Here is a 24,956-nt window from a genome sequence, read left to right as displayed (position 1 = left end):
CAGTCATTGGGAGAACCAATAGATGGAAGATCTCTCTCTCTCTCAGTCTCTCTCTCTCTCTCTCTCTCTCTCTCTCTCTGTGTGTGTGTGTGTGTGTGTGTGTGTGTATGTAACCCTGCCTTTGGAATAAATTAAAGAAATCTTTCAAAAAATCTTCAAGTTCCAAAGAAATAGAAGTTAATGTATCCATTGTCTGGTATGAGTTCAACAAATGAAAACTGGTTAATTGGCAAATTTATTAGGGTTTAAGGAAGGCTTTCTTTTTCTTTTCTTTTCTTCTTTTTTTTTTTTTTTATTTGATAGACAGTGAGAGAGAGAGAGAGAGAGAGAGGGAAAGGTCTTTTTGAAAAAAGAAAAATTTTATTTATCATCATCTTATTTCAACTCTACTTATAAAGCTCTTTCTTTAAGTTATTAAATTAATTAACTTATTAAAATGAGGCTTAAATTGTGAGCTTAACTGTAACTTCTAGATTTGTCAACATGTAAAGCCCAAAATTGAACAGCACAGTATATGCCATAGGAGGACATATGTAAACTATAAACAGACAATAATGGATTTACATTCATGCCTTGCTTTGGAACTAGACAAGATTTCATAGCCAATTCTAATCTCTGGTAGAATTTTTTTTTATATTTTTTTTCTTTTCAACTTTTATTTAATAAATATATTTTCCAAAGTACAACTTTTGAATTATAGCAGCTTTCCCCCCATAACCTCCCTCCCACCTGCAACCATCGCATCTCTCACTCCCTATCCCATCTGATTCTTCATAACAATTCATTTTCAATTATCTTTATATACAGAAGATCAACTTACTATATATACTAAGTAAAGATTTCAACAGACTGCACCCACAAAGACGCACAGAGTATAGAGGACTGTTTGGTTAGTAGTTTTACCATTAATTCTCATAGTACAACACACTAAGGGCAGAGGTCCTACATGGGGAGCAGATGCACAGTGACTCCCGTTGTTGATTTAACAATTGACACTCTTATTTATGACGTCAGTAATCACCTGAGGCTCTTGTCATGAGCTGCCAAGGCTATGGAAGCCTCTTGAGTTCACAAACTCCGATCTTATTAAGACAAGGTCATAGTCAAAGTGGAAGTTATCTTCTCCCTTCAGAAAAAGGTACCTCCTTCTTTGATGGTGCATTCTTTCCACATGGATCTCACTCACAGAGATCTTTCATTTTGGCTTTTTTTTTTTTTTTTTTTTTTTTTTGCCACAGTGTTTTGACTTTCCATACCTGCGAAACTCACAAGGGCATTTTAGCCAGATCTGAATGCCTTAAGGGCTGATTCTGGGGCCAGAGTGCTGTTTAGGGCATTTGCCATTCTGTAAGTCTGCTGTGTATCCTGCTTCCAAGCAGGATCATTCTCTTGTTTTAATTCTATCAATTAGTTGCAGACACTGGTCTTATTTATGTAATCCCTTTGACACTTAATCTTATCTTTTTAATCAATTATGAACTTAAACTGATCACTTTAACAAGTAAGATGGCATTGGTACATGCCACCTTGATGGGATTGAATTGGAATCCCCTGGCACATTTCTAACTCTACCATTGGGGTATGTCCGATTGAGCATGTGCCAAACTGTACATCTCCTCCCTCTCTTATTCCCATTCTTATATTTAACAGGGATCACTTTTCAGTTAAATTTAAATGCCTAAGAATAACTGTGTTAATTAAAGAGTTCAACCAATGGTATTAAGTAGAACAAAAAGTCTTCCTTCTATTGGTTCACTCCCCAAATGGCCACTATGGCTGGAGCTATGCCAATCCGAAGCCAGGAGCCAGGCGCCTCCTCCTGGTCTCCCATATGGGTGCAGGGGCCCAAGCACCTGGGCCATCATCCTCCACTGCCCTCCCAGGCCACAGCAGAAATCTGGACTGGAAGATGAGCAACCAGGAGTAGAACCCAGCGCCCATATGGGTTGCCAGCACCGCAGGTGGAGGATTAAAAGTGAGCCACGGCACCAGCCCCCAAGGAAGATGTTCTGTGTTGATGATGTAAAATGCATCTTGAGGGAAGAGAGTACTACAAAGTCAAAATGAGTTGGTAGTATAGGCATTTAAAGTAAGAGGGTAGGACAATTGTGATGCTATATGGAACATTTTGAGATCTACAAGCATTGAACATAGAACTCAAGGAAATTAGAAAGAAAAGCTGAAACTTGGGCACCATTTTAAGGAAGAACCTCATTGGAAAGGCATATGAGTAAATGTTTTTAATCGGAGAAGAAACAGTTTAGTTTTGCGTGAAAATTAAGTCTGATAATTTAAAACATGGGAATCTGGTATATGAGATCCAATTCTCATATACATCAAAGATTTTCTCCTGGCTTCGTAGTCATAGGTGTCAGACATACTTTAACAGCAGTGTAATCAGCCAATATTTGGAGAGGTATATGTGTGGATACATACGTATAATGCTAAATTCCTCCTAAATGATCATAATCTGGCTTCATGAAGATCATTTACAATAAGGGAACATATAGATTCCTTAATTGTTTCAGTATTTCATGAGGTCCTGAAAGAATTGCGATTATTCATATTTTTATACCCTAAACTACCAAATGGCATCAAACCAGGTGGCAAATAAACATTTGAAAGTATGAATGACTTAAGAAAGAATAGGGTGCTATGTTTTAGCGGTATGTTTCCATTGCTATAATCTATTTCATATTCATTGGAAAGTTCTATTCCTTCTGTTAGAACAGCATTTGTTTTTGTCACATGGTTTATCAATGTTGCTAATGAGCTGCTAATTAGCTGCCAATTCTTGTGCAATTTAGAATGAAAATGTGGAGAAGGGCTGTTCAAAAGAATACGCCTCAATGATCTTGCCTATTTGTTTTACATGTCCATGGTCCTGTATTACAAAAATGTTATACATAAAGTTATAACAGGCTCACTGAATATGGATATGAGTAGATTATGACTTCATTAAAATTACTAATGTGTTTTCACAGGACATGTGTTGTTTCTTATACAGGCATGGTTTCAGTGAAGGGGCTCCTATTTTATTACAGAATGTGAGGTTGCAGAAATGTTTCTTTCCAAGGGCCATTTGGATGTTTATAATATCCTGTGCAGGCCATACAAACTTATCAACTTAAAAATTAGCCTGTGACATATGTTTTTAGTATTTATTTACTTATTTGAAAGTCAGAATTGCAGAGAAGGAGGGTCGGAAAGAAATTCTCCATCTTCTGATTCACTCCTCAAATGGCAGCAACAGAGCCGGCCAAAGCCAGGAGCCAGGAGCCAGGAAATTCATTCAGTTCTCCCATGTGGAGAGCAAGAACCCAGGCACTTGAATGACCTTCTGCATCTTAAGGCACATTAGCAGGGAGCTGGATCAGAAGCAGAGCAGCAGGGACTCAACAAGTGCTCATGTAGGATAGAGGCATCTCAGACTACGGCTTAACCTGCTGCACCACAATGCTAGCACCATAGCCAACTACAGATTTAGAGTCCCACCCATGGTTGCATTGGCAGAGCCAGACAAATGTTTTTTCCAATCTTATACTGCTGTGTGCAGGATGTATCCCATCTGTGAATGATAAAAATATGTTCATACCTATACACATAAATTAGAAATAATTATGGTTTAGAATCGTTCTGCTAGTTACTATGTGATCTTGCTCTAGTTGATTCACATTTATGAACTCATCTGTTAAATAGGAATAATGTTTGCTTTAAGGGTCACTGGTGATGATAAAATAGATATGATATAGACAAAACATTAGCAGAGCTCCTGCATACAGGGAAGTTGTCTAAAAGATTAGTTCTTTTCCTTCCTTTTCTGTAAGAATGAAGCATGCTGTGTTATCCTAAATCATGTACTCAATTCCATATATTTTTTATTTTTTTAAATTTTTTTACAGGCAGAGTGGACAGTGTCAGACAGGGACAGAGAGAAAGGTCTTCCTTTGCCGTTGGTTCACCCTCCAATGGCCGCTGCAGCCGGTGCACCGCGCTGATCTGAAGGCAGGAGCCAGGTGCTTCTCCTGGTCTCCCATTGGGTGCAGGGCCCAAGCACTTGGGCCATCCTCCACTGCACTCCCGGGCCACAGCAGAGAGCTGGCCTGGAAGAGGGGCAACTGGGACAGAATCCGGTGCCCCGAGCAGGACTAGAACCCGGTGTGCCGGCACCGCAAGGCAGAGGATTAGCCTAGTGAGCTGCGGCGCTGGCCTCAATTCCATATTTACTTTAGGAGCAAAAAAATGACTGACATCTTTCTCATGAATGAGTTTCATGCCAATTAAATGTTCTCTGTGGGGCCGGCACCATGGCTTAGCGGGTAAAGCTGCCGCCTGCAGTGCCAGCATCCCATATGGAACCTGGTTCCAGTCTTGGATGCTTCACTTCTGATCTGATCCAGCTCTTTGTTATGGCCTAGGAAAGCAGTGGAAGATGGCCCAAGTTCTTGGCCCCCTGCACCCACATAGGAGACCTAGAAGAAGCTCCTGGCTCCTGGCTTTGGGTCAGCGCAGCTCTGGCCATCACGGCCAATTAGGGAGTAAATCACTGGATGAAGATCTCTCTCTCTCTCTCTCTCTCTCTCTCTTTGCCTCTCCTTCTCTTTCTATGTAACTCTGACTTTCAAATACATAAAAAAGTAAATCTTAATAAAATGTTCACTATGTATTCCTAGACTTTTTCTACATCTTATATGCCTTAATCATTTTATTGCATGAAGCTCTGCCTTACTAAATATGTCCATTTTTTGCAATCAAAGCATGTATCAAGCAATTTAGCTGTTTAGTGAATACTCCTTATAATTTAATGAATCATTCATTACAGCCTTAAGTAAATTTTAAATTCTGGAGACGAGAGACCAATTCAGTTAGAGCTTCTCTTCATTCCAGGTTGCTTGGTAACTTTAAATTGCTTAAGGGTAGGTGATTATTTAGCCAAGTCATTGAGTTTAAAGTAGACTGATACAGAGACAATAAGATTTGCAAACTCCACAGTATGTCTCTTTGTACTTCCAAGGCCCCTATCATTAAGTCTGGGTTATTTGAGTGTTTCAGTCAATGGGCTACTGACTGAAATGCTGTGTGACTCTTGCAGCTTGAGGAAATGAAACACCAAACACCGAAGTGCAAGTTCTCAGTCTCTCCCATGAAAATTGAAGAGACCACAGTTTCAGATTTTGGAGCTTTAGTGTGTAGTGTGGCAGATACTTAGTCTTGTTGCTTTTTTTTTTTTTTTTTTTTTTTTTTTGATAGGCAGAGTGGATAGTGAGAGAAAGAGAGAAAGGTCTTCCTTTTGACATTCTTCACCCTCCAATGGCAACCACGCTGGCGCGTTGCGGCCGGCGCACCGTGCTGATCTGAAGGCAGGAGCCAGGTGCTTCTCCTGTTCTCCCATGTGGTGCAGGGCCCAAGCACTTGGGCCATCCTCCACTGCACTCCCGGGCCACAGCAGAGAGCTGGCCTGGAAGAGGGGCAACCGGGACAGAATCCGGCGCCCGAAGCGGGACTAGAACCCGGTGTGCCAGCGCCGCTAGGTGGAGGATTAGCCTATTGAGCCGCGGCGCGGGCCAGTCTTGTATTATTAAGCACATGGAATAGATCTTCTGTTCTGTTTTCTCCCATCTTTGGCTAATCCTCAATGGCCATGTACCATAAATGAGTAAGAGATATTTATCATGTTAAGCCCCTGGGATTCAGTGTCTAATTTTTTCCTGCATCATAAGAGAGGTTTTCCAAATTCCTAAAATGAATCTTTTAAGGGAAGTATCACTCTTCTAGCAATTATGACTAATATATTAGTGTTAATAGCTGACAATGTATTTATTGAATTATATTTTGATAAATGAATATTGAAAAGTAGTTGATAAACCAATGAGCAAACCTATCTGAAAAAATTATGTTATAAGATAAAAAGTGAAGGTCATTTCTTTTGCTATAGTGTATTTTTGTATAGTTTTAACTGTTTGGAAGATTTTTGCACTATTTTCCTCACTCAGCTAATCATAATGACTTGAGGTATTCCTTAAAATATAAAGTATTCTAGATTTCATTGTAGAATAAATAATTAATATGTACAGAGAAGACAGAGAAGAATATGAGTCTCATATAAATACCTCATGCTAATTTTAGCATTTTACTATTGGATGGAGGATGAGGGTTGGAAGTTTATAAATGAACTGCTAACACAAAAGCAGTCTATGTAAACAGTTTAAAAAGAAAGTGTTAATCATGGCATAAAAGATCAGTTAAAGCAGACATTCTTCAATCAATAAGTACTTGAAATTCACTATACGAAAAACACTCTGACACAACATTTCAAGCATATAATTAATGTTTTAAAGCTTAAGATGCACAGTCACATTGCATTCCCTGATTTCATACTATTTGCCTATGATTAAATATTATCAGTCTGTAGATGAGAAAACATGGGCTCTGATACAAGGTGTTTTGCATGGCTGTTAGATTTGTTCAACTAAAGTGATGTTTGAATAGAGACTTAAGTATAAGCAGGTTTTGAAGTGATTAAAAAAATAGAGGGATATTTGAAAAGAAGTCATCTGCATGTGAAAATATCTTTCCTTGTAATGTTGAAAGTATTGAGCTAATCAGTCTGATCATTTCTTAAGTTTAGTCACTGTCTGTCCTAAGTCTATGAATTCTTCAGGTGTCCTTTGAGAGTTGGTAACATTCCCTGGGAAGTTTGTCGAGTGGAGAACACATGTTCTAGAAACAGACTGTATTCAATCCCTGGTTCTGTTCCTTAGCAGCAATGTGGCTTTGGAGTTGTTGCTAAACTTCTCTGTTCCTCAATTCCAACGCAGAAAATGGTGCTAATATTCAAACCCACATCATCAGATTGTAGAAGAATTAACTGAGCAATAAGTGTAGAGCCCTCAGAAGCACACTGACATGTAAATATTCCTTAACTGTTGGTTCTTTCATGGTTGGAGGCACTAGCAGATTTGCCAACTGGTTTTCTATCTGACAGAGAAACAAAAGACTCACTTATGTTTTCTGTTTTTGTAGTTTCATGCCTGTTCAAAGCAGATGACTACTTCAAATCTGTTGAACGAGGAAGGGTGTACTGTGGTTCTCCAAGTTTAGACTGAACCAGAATCACCTGGAAGCGCTGTCAAAGCCCAGACTGCTGGGTTCTACCCTCAGAGCTTCTGACTCTGACAGTCTGAGTGAGGCTGCTGCTGGCACTGGCCCACACTGTGCTATGGAGTGGAATGGGCAACTGAGTCAGACTGAAGAGGGCCTTGGAGGGATCTGGCTTTCTACGGAGGAGTTATGAAATGTCAGAAAGCAAAGCAGTTACATGAATGTAACCACTCTATCAGCGTTCTCTTCAATGGATTATGGAGTTCTGGATTTGTCTTTCACCTTCTTAAGGACACATTTTAAGGTTCTCATTTATATGTTACCTGCTCAGAAAACCGCTATCTTTATTTGTCAGCTTTCTAGGACCCTGTGTCACTAGCAGTGTTGCTTGGTTTTTCTCCATCTTTAGAAGAATGATTAAGCTTTAGTAAGAGTAAAAATCACTTGGGTACTTGTTAAATTGCAGAGTCTTGGGCCTTGCTGGCAAACTCAACTCGGTGTTTGGCAGAAAGCCCAAGACGACCTTCCTAGGAAGCTCATGTTAATTTGACGCAGGTGATTTGTAGACCACATGTGGGAAATGCCTCAGATTTTTTCCCTCAATTTCCAACTGCTATTGAAGCAAAAACAATTGCATATTTTTATTTTTAAAATGTAGTATTTTATTTTTAGGTGACCTTTCAGTCCAATTTGCTACATTTCATTAAAATCTGCTTGGTCTACTTCTTTTTCCAATTTCAGCATTTGGTATAAGGCATTTATAGAAAAGTGAATTGAAAGCAATTTAACCACAAGCTCAGCCAAATTAATTTAGGGAGAGTTTAGTAAACAGCCTTTGCTTTCTGTACTTAAGTGATCAATTTCAACACCTGCTTTTCCTTCCAGATGGAGTTAATTAACATTAAAATTATTGCCTATAGTAGAGTGTTTTTTTTTTTTTTTGATAACTCACATCCCTCCAGCTGCATCCAGATGCCTACAGTTCAGAAAATTAAAACAACAACAATAACCTCTGTGAGGGGCAAATTTATCATTGAACTATTTCAAGATACATGCATAAATATTATCTTGTAAGAAAAACCTAACGTATAAAGTGGATGGTATATGTCAGCCACTTTCATGTGTAAGATGTAAAATGCTCATAGTCATCTGAAGAGGAGTGCTATTTTATTGCACATTTAATATAAAAAAAAAACAGAAGATCAGAAAGACTTTGTATCTTTTTTGTGTGTTTCTCAGTTAGTGTGTGGTAAACCCAGAAAGTAACTACTTATTTAACTGAAATTTTCATTTTTTCCACTATACTAGGCTTGACTTATACTGAAGATTGGAAATTTTATAAAGAAATTCCAAGGTGTCTGAGGTTAAAATATTGGTTTGGGGGCAGTTTAGAATAATATAAATAAATCCTCCTAAATATTATATATGATGCCCACCCATATACCTCTATATGCAATGCAAATAATGCCCCAGTGTAGTGACACTTAAACAATCCATAGTTACAGTTCATAACTGCATCAAGAACTTACTCTGCTGCAAACATAGGGCTAGATACTGCGAAGAGATCAAAAGCAAAAGAAAAATAAAATGAACCGTTGCAATGCAGGTTAAGGACAAAAATCAGGTATAGCGACGATACTGTGAGTTGAATAAAGGAAGGAGAATATTTTAGACATAAACAGTTGCTCCTCATACTTTCTGTGGCCTTCATTTTAAATGAAATGATTCACTGACTTAAAAATACTCTTTATAAGTCTGCCTGATAAGTAAATTTGGAGCACCTTATATTCAGCTCTTTTCTCCCCCTGAATTACATGGTAGCGATCTAATTCATTTAAAAGCTACAACCAAAAAAGCATAAAAAGGATGAAGAGCTGACATGCCCAGTACTTACAGTGTGTGCGAATGACTAACAGAGTTAAGAACATTGTTTGTCATTATAATCTTCTCAGGGGAAATTCTAAGCTCTGCTTGGAGAAAACGGTGGCTTCCCTCTGCAAAGAATTGCATGGTGATTGCATGTTAGGAAATGTAGTTAAAATGCTATTCTATGAAAGATATATATTTTATCTACACAATTATAGGAGCCTCAAACACTTCACAGAACAAGTGGAATCAGAGATAGATTTATTTTGGTGCTAAAGATTTGAAATTCATGTTAATGTTGGGTCTTCAGAAAGTTCAAGGAAATTGCATAGAATGAAAAAGCAACCTGAATGCATTTCAATATTTTTGTACCATATTCCACTTTTCCATGAATATTTTGACATAATCCGAGACACATGAATATATATACACACACAATCACAGATATACATAAGGAGATACTGATAGCTGATTCTCACTATTTACAGTAGTTTGGTCTCTAAAGATACCAGGAACACTGAATTAGCAAATCCTGAAACATCGTGTTTAGGAGAGTTACAGGGTTACATTCCTGCAAGCCCAAGGTCATCATACTCTTATCAATCAATCAGAATGAAATCTTGTTTTACCTGTGAGGATCCCCTTATTTAACACACATTGTTGATTGATAGACACTGTATTCCTAGTCAGCACGATGACTGGTGCCTGAGGAAAAGGCACACACATTCTCCTCATGCGTGTGGCAGACTTCTTATGCATAAAAACAACAGAAGACACTTCAGAACTAAATTGTGTGCCAGGTTAAGTAGCAAAATAGCACGAACAAAACCACATAAATGAGAAAAATTTTTGTGACAGTGACTACTGGTAGACCACTCAAAGGATACATGTGTCCACTATAAGAACTGATACAAGAAGGCAAAACATCCCCTTTTTTGACTTCAGTGGGAGAAAATTGGAAAACTCAATTTTTTTCACTGTGCACATATCTACAAATGACCTCAAAAGTGCCATAAAATTTGGAAATCACAAAGAAATTTTAGCCAGTGTGCAGATTCACAAACATGAAATACAAAAATAATGAAATATATATATACACATACATATATATAATGCATGAAGTCTTCAGAGTTCATATAAAATGCAGATTATGAAAATGACAGAATGAATTTCAAGTGTTTTTTACTGAATAAACTTATCTTTCTCAGAAATTTTAGTACATTTGTGTATATATACATATAAAACTTAAAACTTATTTTAAATATAAAGTTGCAGTGACAGCAATGTAACCCCCAAACTATAAGACATTGTACCTTTTTCTCTAGATATATTTCATTTGAAAACTGGCTAAAAGCAGTTCAGTTCCCCATGGTATTTATAACAAATAAGACCATTTTGTGATACAGTCAAGGATTGCAGTGATTTCTGGCTTGCAATCCTATTTGAAGGCTTCTAGCACTTAACATACTCTATATGGCACTTTGTAACTTAAAGAGGAATTAAATGTTTCTTGGGATGGCTTGAGATAAAAGTTAGTATTTTATTTTGAAGAGTTTGAATTGTGCTTTAACTCCCAACCTATTTTTGGCATTGAAAGCTATAAAGCCAATGGAGTTGATTCTATTAGAAAAGCATTTTCTTGGGGATAGTGGGATTGTTTGTCCTAATAAATATTATGAGGAAACAGAAAGATTTATTTAATGCCCATACCATCACTGGGCTCTTTTAATTAATTCATTTTGTATTTACTTGAGAGGCAGAATGACAGAGAGAGAAAGATCTTCCATCTGGTGGTTCACTTTCCAAATGTGCCCTAACAGCCAGGGATGGCCTCAGCTGAAGCCAGGATCCAGGAATTCCTTCCAGGTCTCCCACCACGGGTATCAGGGACCCAAGCACTTGAGTCTTCATCTGCTGGCCTCTCAGGGTGCACATAATCAAAAAGCTGGATCTAAAATGAGGGCAGGACTGATTCCCAAGTACTCCCATAAGGAATGTTAGGTATCCTGAGCGGCAACTTAAACAGTTTTGCTGCATCACCTGCTCCATCCCTGAGCTCTTGCTATGCAAAAAGTATCACCAAAATGCAGTGGCAAAAACAGTTTATTTTCACTCACATGTCTTTGGGTTGGTTGAGGTTCCTCTAGCCTTGGCTGGGCAGTTCTGATTCACAGTGAGGCTTACCTGAGGGTACTCTGTCCTACATGATTTCTACCTTGATCAAATCATTGGCAAAACCTGGATAAGGGCAGAGGCCCAACAGGAAAGGAAGAAATACTCAAGGACACTTTAGTATTAGGCTCAGATTTATCCCACTGTAACTTCTACATTACTCCATGCACGAAGGTTCGTCAACCGTCCAGTCCAAAAATGAAAAGTGGAATACTCTTCTTTGTGAGAAGGAGCAGCAGCAAAGTGCTACCCTCCAGGAAAGGAAGGAGTATTGGAGGCATTAATTCAACCTAGAACACCTGCTATCTGTTTAGTTCTGTCTACTGTTGTTATGTATAGCTTACCAGGTGTAATGCATTCCCTCCTTCTCCTTCACCCAATTCTTACCCTATTCTACTCTGGTAAACATCCAAATGGGGACAGTTTTATAGGGACAGGATAAGGGGGTCAAGCCAGTTACTCAAAGCTTCACAGTTAGGGAAACAAGCACTCACATGAAGATCATGGGACCTCCAGCATGAGCTCTCTACAGCGCAATTTTGTTTTTGGAAAGATGCCTTGAATGTAGAAGGACGAGAAAGCAGACCCACACTTGCCTTTCTGGCCATTGCCTTATTCATTTTTACCTCCTCCCCTCCTTTCCTCCATTCCCCCTGCATCAACCACACATGCAACTTTGCAATTCCTTAAAAATTCAGGCAGAGCTCAATTCCAAAGCTATGCTTTTTTTTCCTTTGCTTGTTTTTACTAGAATTCTCTCTGGATTATTCTTTATAGAAACTGTCACCTAGTTACGGTCTCTTTTAATTATTTGCTCAAATGTTAAAGACTCTGTGGATCCCAGTTGCATTTTCCAGATCCATTTACACCTTCCCTTATACTGGAAAATTGCTGGGGGCGGGTACTATGGGACAGTAGGTTAAGCCAGTATTTGGGATGTCCTCATCACATATTGGAGCGCCTGGGATCCAGTCCACACTACTCTACTTTCTGTCCACTTTCTTGCTATTGCATACCCTAGGAAGCAGCAGTTAATGGCCAAAGTAATCAGGTTTCTGTCACCCACTGAGAAACCACGAAGAAGTAGAGGGCTCTTGACTTCAGTATGGCATAGTCACGGTTGATGCTGGCATACAGGAGAGTGAACCAGTGGGTGGAAGGACATTTTATCTTTGTCTCTTCCTTTTACCATGTTACCCTGCCTTTCATTCAAATCAATAATATTAGGAAGAAGGAAATGTAATTCCAGACTATGCCTTATGCTCAGTTAGCAAGTTATTTTAAAACATCAATAAAGTAAAATAAAAAATTGCCATTCAAATTGAGCCTCCTTTATTCCATCTTCCATGTGTTGCTTCTTAGTTTTGTCTCTTCATTCTAAGCAGGTGACATGATTACTGTTAAATTGATAACAGTTATGATGGCTGCAGGAGGGAGGGGCTAAATTAGCTGTTAGGCAAATATCAGGTGGCAGAGAATGTCTGTGCTTAGCTAGTACCATTCCTTGATCAGAATCTAAAGGTTGTATGAGACGTACCAGGGAGTTATATTTGTATAAATAAGAATGAGAAATCCAGCATTTTTGTTGTTTGTTAAAGATTCTTACTTAACACTTCTTGCTTTGAGTACAGCCATTATTGAAATACAAAGGTAGAGTAGTTAATAGGGCAAGTCAGCTATCTAACTCTGTGATTTCAAAGGTTATTATGAAATACTCAGTTTTAACACTTTCCTTTTCTTTTAATTTTCATTATTCAGCTTCAATTTTGTTTGAAGATTGGTACTGACAAGCTGACTGGTAAGTGACACCACAATTCTTATTATGATGCATTTTTTAAAGTATATGTTCTATAGTCATCTTGGCACCCTGATTTTCAAATACAGAAATCAGCAACTGGGACTTAAAGGAGTGAAATTCTCTACTGTCTTCCCAAAGATACAGTGTCTAGAGAAATAGTTGATGAATTATTCTCACTGAATAGTTGTTTCTGGCAATAGTTGATTGAGTTAAATCATTGGATAACATTCTGTATCTGTGGCAGTTGTGAATTACATTTCAAAGGAAACCAAGGGGCTCTGAGTAAAGAAAAAAATGATAGGTAAACTAACTTGAGAAGAACTATGAGAATTAGTTTGTATGAATAATATGGTTTACTTCAATTTTATGTCTTTAAAATTTTAGTATGCATAAAGATGAAAGATTTCTAAAGTTCTTCTCACGTGGCTTACTAATATAGAACCGAATGTGTTGTTGTTTTTTTTTTTTTTTTTTGTCATATTTTAAACCATCTTTAATTTTGCAGATTAGTCTTCATTTTACATAGATATTCCATGGCTAAAAATAAGTTCCTAATGAAACAATATATTGACATAATGCATAGAAACAAAGTGCTATCTAGTTTTTGAAGTGAGGAAGAAATTGTGACAGATAGATATTAGAATGAGTATTCCTCATTACTAGAACTAATAATGATATAGACTTGAGTTTAGTAATTGGGGGAATGAGAGAGAGAGTATTTAATCATTTTAAAACTTCTCATCTTAAGTATTCTTCAACACCTTCTATAGTCTCCTGCAGTTACTATCCAATTTCTTTCCTCCCGACACAACCAGGTTTCCTTGGAGTTACTGAGATTTCTTCCCTATTTCTTTTTTTTAAAATTTTATTTAATAAATTTAAATTTCAAAAGTACAACTTTTGGATTATAGCAGTTTTCCCCCATAACCACCCTCCCACCCACAAACCATCCCATCTCCTAGTCCCTCTCCCATCCCATTTTTCATTAACATTCATTTTTAATTATTTTATATAAAAATCAACTTAGTAAATACTAAGTAAAGATTTCAACAGTTTGCACCCACACATACAAAGTATAAAGTACTGTTTGAATACTAGTTTTACCATTAATTCGCATAGTACAACACAATAACAGAGATCCTACATGGGGAGTCAGTGCACAGTGACTCCTGTTGATGATTTAACAATTGACACTCTTATTTATTACGTCAGTAATCACTCGAGGCTCTTGTCATGAGCTGCAAAGGCTATGGAAGCCTCTTAAGTTCACAAACTCCGACTGATATCGGAGATGACCCCCTAAAATATATATGAAAAATGTGGCACCTTAAAATTCCCCAGAAGTGCCATCTGGGGTGCCACATATGTTATCAGAATTTGGGGTGCCATATGATATCACCATATGCTTATTAATAATAAGCCCGAGAGAGTTCTTGCCTAATATTTAGAGAAGAATTCTAAATACTGGCATCAATAAACAAGGCAGCATGGTACACTTTAGACTTTTATTTGGTGCAAAAGGTGCGTAGGAAAGTGAGGGTTTTATCTAAGAGAGAGGGGTAAATCTGGGTTATACCGAGCACCAGGAACCAGCCACATGGAGGAGCATCTAGGCCAGGAAGCCCAGGATGGGTGGCCCGAAGGCCAGGCGCCCTGGAGGCACAGGACTACAGCAAGCCCCCTCCTGGCAAGAGGCCAGGGAAAGGAAGAAAAGGGCGGCACACACTGCGTCCCAGGCTTTTAACCCACTTCCAAAGGAGAGTGGTTAATTAACCTGATTGGCTGGTGGGCACTCAGGTGTGGCCAGCTAGGGGGGCATGAAGTCACACAGGGGCATGGCAAAGGTATCAGGTAGGGTGTGAGGTCACACAGGGGCGTGGCGAAGGCATGGTCTTCCAGCTCACAAACCTAATCCGTTTTTTTTTTTTTTAATTTTTTTTTTTTTTTTTTTTTTTTTTTGGACAGGCAGAGTGGACAGTGAGAGAGAGAGACAGAGAGAAAGGTCTTCCTTTTCCATTGGTTCACCCTCCAATGGCCGTCATGGCCAGCACGATGGCAGGAGCCAGGTGCTTCTCCTGGTCTCCCATGGGGTGCAGGGCCCAAGCACTTGGGCCAGCCTCCACTGCCTTCCCTGGCCACAGCAGAGAGCTGGCCTGGAAGAGGGGCAACCGGGACAGAATCTGGTGCCCCGACCGGGACTAGAACCCAGTGTGCTGGCGCCACAAGGTGGAGGATTAGCCTAGTGAGCCTGCCTACTTCACAACCTTATTTAGACAAGCCCATAATCAAAGCAGAAGTTCTCTCTTCTCTTCAGAGAAAGGTATCTCCTTCTTTGATGGCCTGTTCTTTCCACTGGGATCTCACTCACAGAGATCTTTCATTTAGGTTATTTTACCTTTCAATCTATTGCAGTCTGATTGTTCTATCATACTAGTTAAATGTCTTTTGATAAGGAGCTCATCACATTTGAATAGCATTGTTATACATCTTTATCTATGCTTTCTCTATTGAAATATTCTGTTTCCATTTTTCTTGGCTTTTGTGACACCATACTGTCCTAATTTTCCTCCTATCACTTTAATTGATCATTCAGGATTCCTTTTCAATATTGCTTTCTCTAATTGAATATTAAATGCTGGATTTCCTCAATACTAAGTCTTTTCAATTGTATTTACTTTCTTGGGAAATCTCTCTTATTTCAGTGTTTGAAATGCCACCCATATGTCAAATGCGCATTTCTAGTTCAAACCTATATTTTGTTTGTTTGATTTCAAATTCATACTGGACTCTTATTTACAGCTAAGGAAACAGAACACTAGCTTCTATTTAGAATTTTTAAAAACATCTTTGTATGAGAACAAGTATTTGATATCAATTTATTTTCTTTTTTTTTTTCTTTTTTTTTTTTTTTTGGTTTTGCATTCAATCTTTTTTTTTTTTTTTTTTATCTTTTATTTAATGAATATAAATTTCCAAAGTACGACTCATGGGTTACAATGCGAATGTGTTGTTTTGTTGTAGAATTCGAAAGGAAGCTATTGTTTCAATTGTGCACCAAAATAATAAACTCTTGCCAGAAAACATTATGTTTACTTAAATGCGTCAGGTCCATTTAAAATTGATCTATACATTAATTCTGTTTCTCAGTTCATTTTTTCCTTCAGTATTTGAGTTACTTGAAGTTTTTGGTTTTATCTTGGAGTTAATTTTAAAACATGTTTCTGGGAATTTAATGGCTGATGTTATCTTTGTCCTTTTTGCATTGTATTCAAATTTAAATAATCATAATTGCATAAACATGGATTTTAATATAAACCTAGAGAAATATAGCAAAAAAAAGATATTCCGTGGAAGCACCTATGGATCTATGCAACTTAGCAAAGGCATAATACAGCAGGAAGAACTGTATTTTTTATTTTTAAAAAAATAACAAATGAGTTCAAGGGCTAATGTTGATGCTTATGGCCATTTGTTGCATAATATAGTACTTCACTAATGCAAGATATGTTGGGAAAACCATTGGAACTGAAATTGCAAATAGTTTTAAAGTTAGGATTCAGAAAGTGCAACTTACATTAAAGTCCATATTATATTTCTGTTTTTAACAATTTATTTTTTGTTTTAACTGTCATAAAAATGGACATGTGTTTATGGGCTACCTTGTATTCACATAAAAATGCCCATGTTTATGGGCTACTATGTGATGTTTTGATACTCCTTTAAGAATACAACAGGAAATGTTATCTTAGGAGTTGAATTAGAATAGCACTTATTGTATTACACATTATCTGCTTACTACCACTTTGTAATAAAGTCAGTATGTTCCCATAGCATTTCTAATTATTCAGTATGTGACTGAGACAAGGCTATTTAATATAACCACAGGCAAACATGATAACGAGCAATTATAACCTACATTGTAAGTATCAATTGAGAACAGGTTGAAATAAAAGGGTTATGAGAGTTTAAAATGACCCACGGGAACCTAGAAAAGGGTAGGATGAATAACAGAGGGGAGGAAAGAGATAAAATCAGTGAATATAAAATACAGAATTTGCAAATGGAAGACAAGGCTATGTGTTCAAGCAGGAGTGTTTTCTATGGAAACCTGCTATCTATAAAGTGGAATGTTAGGTCATCTGAGGAGAAATGTGTCTAGACTTAATATTTTAAAAACAATATATTTAAAACATTTTAAAAGCACAGTGCTTTAAAATACCTAACATGTGCTTATTATCTTACCCGGACACTATCTGACAGAACCACACATGAGTGCAGAGAAATGCTCTAAAGGAACCCTTCAAACTTAGCCTAGGAAGAATGAGTCCTTAGCTAGTCATTTGGGTGAAATATATAGCCTTCATATACCAACCATTTAGTGGGTCTAAAGTAGTATCTTGGGTTTTGATTCTTTCATTTCCCATATCTCCAGAAAACAACCAGTACTTTTGTACTCTACCTGCAACCACCTGAAGAAATGCATATGAAACATACAAATTTAAATATTGAATCAGGAGAAAAGTAATAATAGCTTACTTGTAGAATTGCACTGGAAACAGAAACAGACTGACATATGCAACTCAAATAATTCATGTAAGTCAATAAAACAGTACATGTAATTTTCTAAGGTTAGCTGCTCTTTCCCAAGCAGGTATAACATGTGAATGCAGATGTCAAGGATTTTGCTCAAAAGATTGTAGGCCTAAAACTACTCTACACTGTAATGTAAAGATTTCAAACTACTTTGGATTCTCACATACACACACACACACACACACACATTCACATAAGTTGTTAAACAGAGTTCATCCATCTAAGGTAATTGTTACAACTTCCTAATCATCAGATTCATTCTAAATTTTGTTTGCTTGGCAATACAGCTTCTCAGTTAAAAGACCAAAAGGATTATGGATTCACTAAGTAATAGGTAGTGTTTCAGTTATATACTGTCATTAAAAAGTAACTTGAAGACATTTGGATATTGATATCTACTGTGAGTAAAAGTTCACATAAGTGACATTTTGTAGCCACACAATCTCTCATTGCTGTGTAAGCCATGATGACTGAGACATGAGTTTACTTCTGAACTCTGAGAAAATAGAAAGTACTTGGAATATAAAACATCTTAATGACTGAATATTTGCTAATAAGTTAGCAAACCGTATTCTTGATAATGATCTGACTAAATAAAACTATCATTATCACTATTGAATGATGACAAATACAAAGCCATCCTTTCTCTTGGTAAAGAACCCCAAGGCATATGTTTTTTTAACTTTTATTTAATGAATATAAATTTCCAAAGTACAGAATATGGATTACAATGGCTTCCCCCCCATACCGTCCCTCCCACCCACAACCCTCCCCTTTCCCACTCCCTCTCACCTTCCATTCACATCAAGATTCATTTTCAATTCTCTTTATATACAGAAGATCAGTTTAGCATACATTAAGTAAAGATTTCAACAGTTTGCTGCCACACAAAAACATAAAGTGAAAATACTGTTTGAGTACTAGTTATAGCATTAAATCACAATGTACAGCACACTAAGGACAGAAATCCTACATGAGGAGTAAGTGCACAGTGACTCCTGTTGTTGACTTAACAAATTGACACTCTTGTTTATGGCATCAGTAATCACCCTAGGCTCTTGTCATGAGTTGCCAAGGCTATGGAAGCCCCCTGAGTTCACTGACTGATCATATTTAGACAAGGCCATGGTCAAAGTGGAAATTCTCTCCTCCCTTCAGAGAAAGATACCTCCTTCTTTGATGACCCGTTCTTTCCACTGGGATCTCACTCGCGGAGATCTTTCATTTAGGGTTTTTTTTTTTTTTTTTTTCCAGAGTGTCTTGGCTTTCCATGCCTGAAATACTCTCATGGGCATTTCAGCTAGATCCGCATGCCTTAAGGGCTGATTTTGAGGCCAGAGTGCTGTTAGGACATTTGCCATTCTATGGGTCTGCTATGTATCTCACTTCCCATGTTGGATCATTCTCTCCCTTTTTGATTCTATCAGCTAGTATTTGCAGACACTAGTCTTGTTTCTGTGATCCCTTTGGTTCTTAGTCCTATCATTGTGATCAATTGTGAACAGAAATTGATCACTGGGACTAGTGAGATGGCATTGGTACATGCCACCTTGATGGGATTGAATTCGAATCCCCTGGTATGTTTCTAACTCTACCGTTTAGGGTAAGTCAGCTTGAGCATGTCCTGAATTGCACATCTCTTCCCTCTCTTATTCCCACTCTTATATTTAACAGCGATTACTTTTCAGTTAAGTTTCAGCACTTAAGAAGAATTGTGTATTGATTACAGTATTCAACCAAAAGTATGAAGTAGAACAAACAAACAAAAATACTAAGAGGGATAACATATTAAGCTGCTCATCAACAGTCAGGGTGAGGACTGATCAAGTCCCCGTTTCTCATAGTGTTCATTTCACTTTAACAGGTTTCCTTTTTGGTGCTCAGTTAGTTGTCACCTATCAAGGAGAACAAGTGGTATTTGTCCCTTTGGGATTGGCTTATTTCACTCAACATAATGTTTTCCAAATTCCTAACAGGGATCACTTTTCAGTTAAAATTTAAACACCTAAGAAAAATTGTGTGTTAATTACAGAGTTCAACCAATGGTACTAGAACAAAAAAAAAAAAACACTAAAATGGATAAAGTATTACATTGTACATCAACTGTCAGGACAAGAGCTGATCTAGTCACTGTTTCTCATAGTGTCCATTTCACTTCAACAAGTTTCCCCTTTGGTGCTCTGTTAGTTGCCGCCAATCAGGGAGAACATATGATATTTGTCCCTTTGGGACTGGCTTAATTCACTCAGCATGTTTTCCAAATTCCTCCATCTTGTTGCAAATGACTGGGTTTTGTTGTTTTTGACTGTTGTATAGTATTCTATAGAGTACATATCCCATAATTTCTTTATCCAGTCTACTGTTGATGGCCATTTGGGTTGGTTCCAGGTCTTAGCTATTGTGAAGTGAGCTGCAATAAACATTATTGTGCAGACTGCTTTTTTGTTTGCCAATTTCATTTCCTTTGGGTAAATTCCAAGGAGTGGGATGGCTGGGTTGAATGGTAGGGTTATATTCAGGTTTCTGAGCAATCTCCAGACTGATTTCCATAGTGGCTTAACCAGTTTGCATTCCCACCAACAGTGGGTTAGTTTCCCTTTTTCCCCACATCCTCTCCAGCATCTATTGTTGGTAGATTTCTGAATGTGAGCCATTCTAACTGGGGTGAGGTGGAACCTCATTGTGGTTTTGATTTGCATTTCCCTGATTGCTAGTAATCTTGAACATTTTTTCATGTGCCTGTTGGCCATTTGGATTCCCTCTTTTGAAAAATGTCTATTGAGGGCCGGCGCCGTGGCTCAATAGGCTAATCCTCCACCTTGCGGCGCCGGCACACCGGGTTCTAGTCCCGGTTGGGGTGCCGGATTCTGTCCCGGTTGCCCCTCTTCCAGGCCAGCTCTCTGCTATGGCCAGGGAGTGCAGTGGAGGATGGCCCAGGTGCTTGGGCCCTGCACCCCATGGGAGACCAGGAAAAGCACCTGGATCCTGGCTCCTGCCATCGGATCAGCGCGGTGCGCCGGCTGCAGCGGCGGCCATTGGAGGGTGAACCAACGGCAAAGGAAGACCTTTCTCTCTCTGTCTCTCTCTCACTGTCCACTCTGCCTGTCAAAACAAAACAAACAAAAAAAAATGTCTATTGAGGTCCTTGGCCCATCTCTTAAGTGGGTTGTTTGTTTTGATCTTGTGGAGTTTCTGGATTTCTTTGTAGATTCTGGTTATTAACCCTTTATCAGTTGCATAGTTTGCAAATATATTTTCCCATTCTGTTGGTTGTCTCTTCACTTTCCTGACTGTTTTTTTTGCAGTACAGAAACTTCTCAATTTGATGCAATACCAAATGTTAATTTTGGCTTTAACTGCCTGTGCTTCTGGGGTGTTTTCCAAGAAGTCATTGCCGGTACCTGTATCTTGCAGGGTTTTTCCAATGCTCTCTAATAATTTGAAGGTGTCAAGTCGTAGATTTAAGTCTTTAATCCATGTTGAGTGGATTTTTGTGTAAGGTGAAAGGTAGGGGTCTTGCTTCATGATTCTGCATGTGGAAATCCAATTTTCCCAGCACCATTTATTGAATAGACTGTCCTTACTCCAGGGATTGGTTTTGGATCCTTGATCAAATATAAGTTGGCTGTAGATGTTTGAATTGATTTCTGGTGTTTCAATTCTGTTCCATTGGTCTATCCATCTGTTTCTGTACCAGTACCATGCTGTTTTGATTACAACTGCCCTGTAGTATGTCCTGAAATCTGGTATTGTGATGCCTCCAGCTTCGTTTTTGTTGTACAAGATTGCTTTAGCTATTCGGGGTCTCCTGTGTCTCCATATAAATTTCAGCATCATTTTTTCTAGATCTGCGAAGAAGGTCTTTGGTATCTTGATTGGGATTGCATTGAATCTATAAATTGCTTTTGGGAGAATGGACATTTTGATGATATTGATTCTTCCAATCCATGAGCATGGAAGATTTTTCCATTTTTTGGTATCCTCTTCTATTTCTTTCTTTAAGGTTTTGTAATTCTCATCGTAGAGATCTTTAATGTCCTTGGTTAAGTTTATTCCAAGGTATTTGATTGTTTTTGTAGCTATTGTAAATGGGATTGATCTTAGCAGTTCTTCCTCAGCCATGGCATTGTCTGTGTATACAAAGGCTGTTGATTTTTGTGCATTGATTTTATACCCTGCTACTTTGCCAGACTCTTCTATGAGTTCCAATAGTCTCTTAGTAGAGTTCTTTGGGTCCCCTAAATAAAGAATCATGTCATCTGCAAAGAGGGATAGTTTGAGTTCTTCCTTCCCAATTTGTATCCCTTTAATTTCTTTTTCTTGCCTAATAGCTCTGGCTAGAACTTCCTGAACTATATTGAATAGCAGTGGTGAGAGTGGGCATCCCTGTCTGGTACCAGATCTCAGTGGAAATGTGTGGGGAGCAACTCGGACTAGACTGTTACTGGAATTAAGACTTATTCTATGCATCTGCTCTCCCACAATATGGCGCTGAGAAGGGAGAAACAGCCTCTACACAGCTGTCTCCAGTTCAACCAATAAACTGCAGGACCTGCTCCTGATTGGAGGAGGGCAGCGTACTCGGCGTGTGGGTAGCAGAGTTGGGATTGGTGGAAGAGGACTATAAAGGAGGAGAGAGACAACATGCACCAGGAACATCTAAGGGGAACATCTATCTGAAGGAACACCTGTGCAGCCCCCGAGAGAGACGGCCGGCGGTGTGCCACTCCCCTGTGGAAGTGGGGAAAGTGGCCAGGGGGAACCGCCCTTCCACGGAGGTGGAAGGGATAGTAGCCAACCCGGGAAGAACCAGCAGCAAACCCGGGAAGGGCCGAGCAGACAAAAGAACAGCGCAGGGTCCTGTGTCGTTCCTCCATGAAGAGGGGGAGCGACAGAAATGCTTCCAACTTTTCCCCATTCAATAGGATGTTGGCTGTGGGTTTTTCATAGATTGCTTTGATTGTATTGAGGAATGTTCCTTCCAAACCCAGTTTGCTTAGAGTTTTCATCATGAACGGGTGTTGTATTTTATCAAATGCTTTCTCGGCGTCTATTGAGATAATCATATGGTTTTTCTTCTGCAGTCTGTTAATGTGGTGTATCACATTGATTGTCTTGCGCACATTAAACCATCCCTGCATACCAGGGATAAATCCCACTTGGTCTGGGTGGATGATCTTTCTGATGTGTTGTTGCATTCTATTGGCGAGAATTTTATTGAGGATTTTTGCATCTATGTTCATCAGGGATATTGGTCTGTAATTCTCTTTCAGTGCTGCATCTTTTTCCGGCTTAGGAATTAAGGTGATGCTGGCTTCATAGAAAGAATTTGGGAGGACTCCCTCTTTTTCGATTGTTCTGAATAGTTTGAGAAGAATTGGAGTCAGTTCTTCTTTAAATGTCTGGTAGAATTCAGCAATGAATCCATCTGGTCCTGGGCTTTTCTTTGTTGGGAGGGCCTTTATTACTGTTTCAATTTCTATCTCAGTTATGGGTCTGTTTAGGTTTTCGATGTCTTCCTGGTTCAATTTAGGTAGGTTGCATGTGTCCAGGAATCTATCCATTTCTGATAGGTTTCCCTGTTTGCTGGCATACAAGTCCTTGTAGTAATTTCTGATGATTCTTTTTATTTCTGTGGTGTCTGTTGTTACGTTTCCATTTTCAGCTCTGATTTTATTGATTTGGGTCTTTTCTCTTCTTTTTTTAGTTAGTTGGGCCAATGGAGTTTCAATTTTCTTTATTTTTTTCAAAAAACCAGCTCCTCGTTTGGCTGATTTTTTGTATTTTTTTTTATTCAATCCTGTTGATTTCTTTGATTTTAATTATTTCTCTTCTACTAGATTTGGGTCTGGTTTGCTGTAGGTTTTCTAGATCCTTGAGGTGAATTGAAAGCTCATCTATTTGGTGCCTTTCCAATTTCTTGATGTATATTGCATATGTTGAAGAACAAGTATGCATGTCAGGAATTTCAAAGTGGAAATTCTGGGTCATGCAAAGTAAACAACCTTGTAGCTGCATCTGTCATGTATTAATCACAAATGCAGAATATGTGAATCTTTACAATGTGCCTAGAGGTTCCTATCATACAGGAAGCACTATGCGGTGACGAGAGTTATTGCTGTTGCCATTGTTGAAATTAGAAATGTCTGGCATGCCCAAGGAGTTTGCATTCTATAAGAGATGGATACAAAATTAATGAATTCAAAGTGTTCATTTTCATAAACTTCTGAGTGAGACTCTGGAATTGTATAAAAGAAGTAGCTCTTCAGTTGTATTCTAAACAATGTTTACATTACTATGAAGTTTCTCATGCATGTTTCACCATGAAAAATACATTTCATGACCTGGTGAAATAAAATAGCTAGACCTAAAAAGACATGAGAAACAAACCAAAAAAGTTTTAAGGTCTAATTTTTTTAATGGTGTTCTGCTATGAAAGCCATTTTTAGCCATTTCCTACCAATATTTACCCTTTACCTTGGCATTTAAAGTTATGTCACACCAAGAGTCAATCTACCCCTTTCTCCTTTCTCTTATCTTCCAACATTCTCCAAGTAGCAGTTCCAATTACACCTTAAGCTCCAGATTCTTTTTCTCTTTTCCCACTGTGGTTTTATACACCTTCCTTCTACATCAAAGTCTTACTCTGGACAAAATTCTACCCTTCTGCAAGATTTTTGTTCAAGTGTTATTTCCTTTGTAATACTTCGCCTGACTTTCGTGTCATTTCAAGTTTGGCAGAGACTTACACCCCCCTCCAAGGTATGAGAAGTCCTCAATTTATTTAACCAGGCATAGAGAATCTTGTTAGAAGCTAGTTTGAACATTCAGATCTGGAGCAGATGCAGCTTGCCTCAGAATGAACTCCCCTGTACCCCAAATCCCCAAGGGGAGAGAAACAGCATGCAGCCGGCCGTGATACTTCCCATTTCTTGATTTGAGAAACTTGGTTTCTTACCGGACCCTGATGCTCACGTAATTGATGTTTTCATTTTTGTTTGTGAAAAGTTGTGCATCCAATGTATACACGTTTATTTAAAAGAAGCACTGATTCCCCTGTTCTGAACTGATCTGAGTTAGAAGGAAGGGGCTTCTCTAATTAGGGAAACAGGAATATCTGAGTGGTTCTTGCAGTGAAACTTTCAATAGTTCAGGAAATCTCATCTTTTCTAATGTCTGTACGTGGTGTTAGATTGTCTTTTGGTTTCCACAGCACGTTCCTTCTACTAGGAATTAGAGGGACTGGGACCAGTAGATGAGATGCAACCTGGTCTTCATGGTAATCATGCTACATTAGACAGTGCAGATCAATATCCAGAATGCCTGAGTGGCATTTTCCCTCACTACTGTAGCAAGTGTCCAGTGCTATGGATGCTTGTAAATGGGACATCTAAGTCATTGTGTGGGGACAAAAGTGTCTTGGAGC

Source organism: Oryctolagus cuniculus, chromosome 1 (genome assembly GCF_964237555.1).
Source record: "Oryctolagus cuniculus chromosome 1, mOryCun1.1, whole genome shotgun sequence".
Classification (NCBI taxonomy): Eukaryota; Metazoa; Chordata; class Mammalia; order Lagomorpha; family Leporidae; genus Oryctolagus; species Oryctolagus cuniculus.
Note: the sequence above shows the minus strand (reverse complement) of the source record.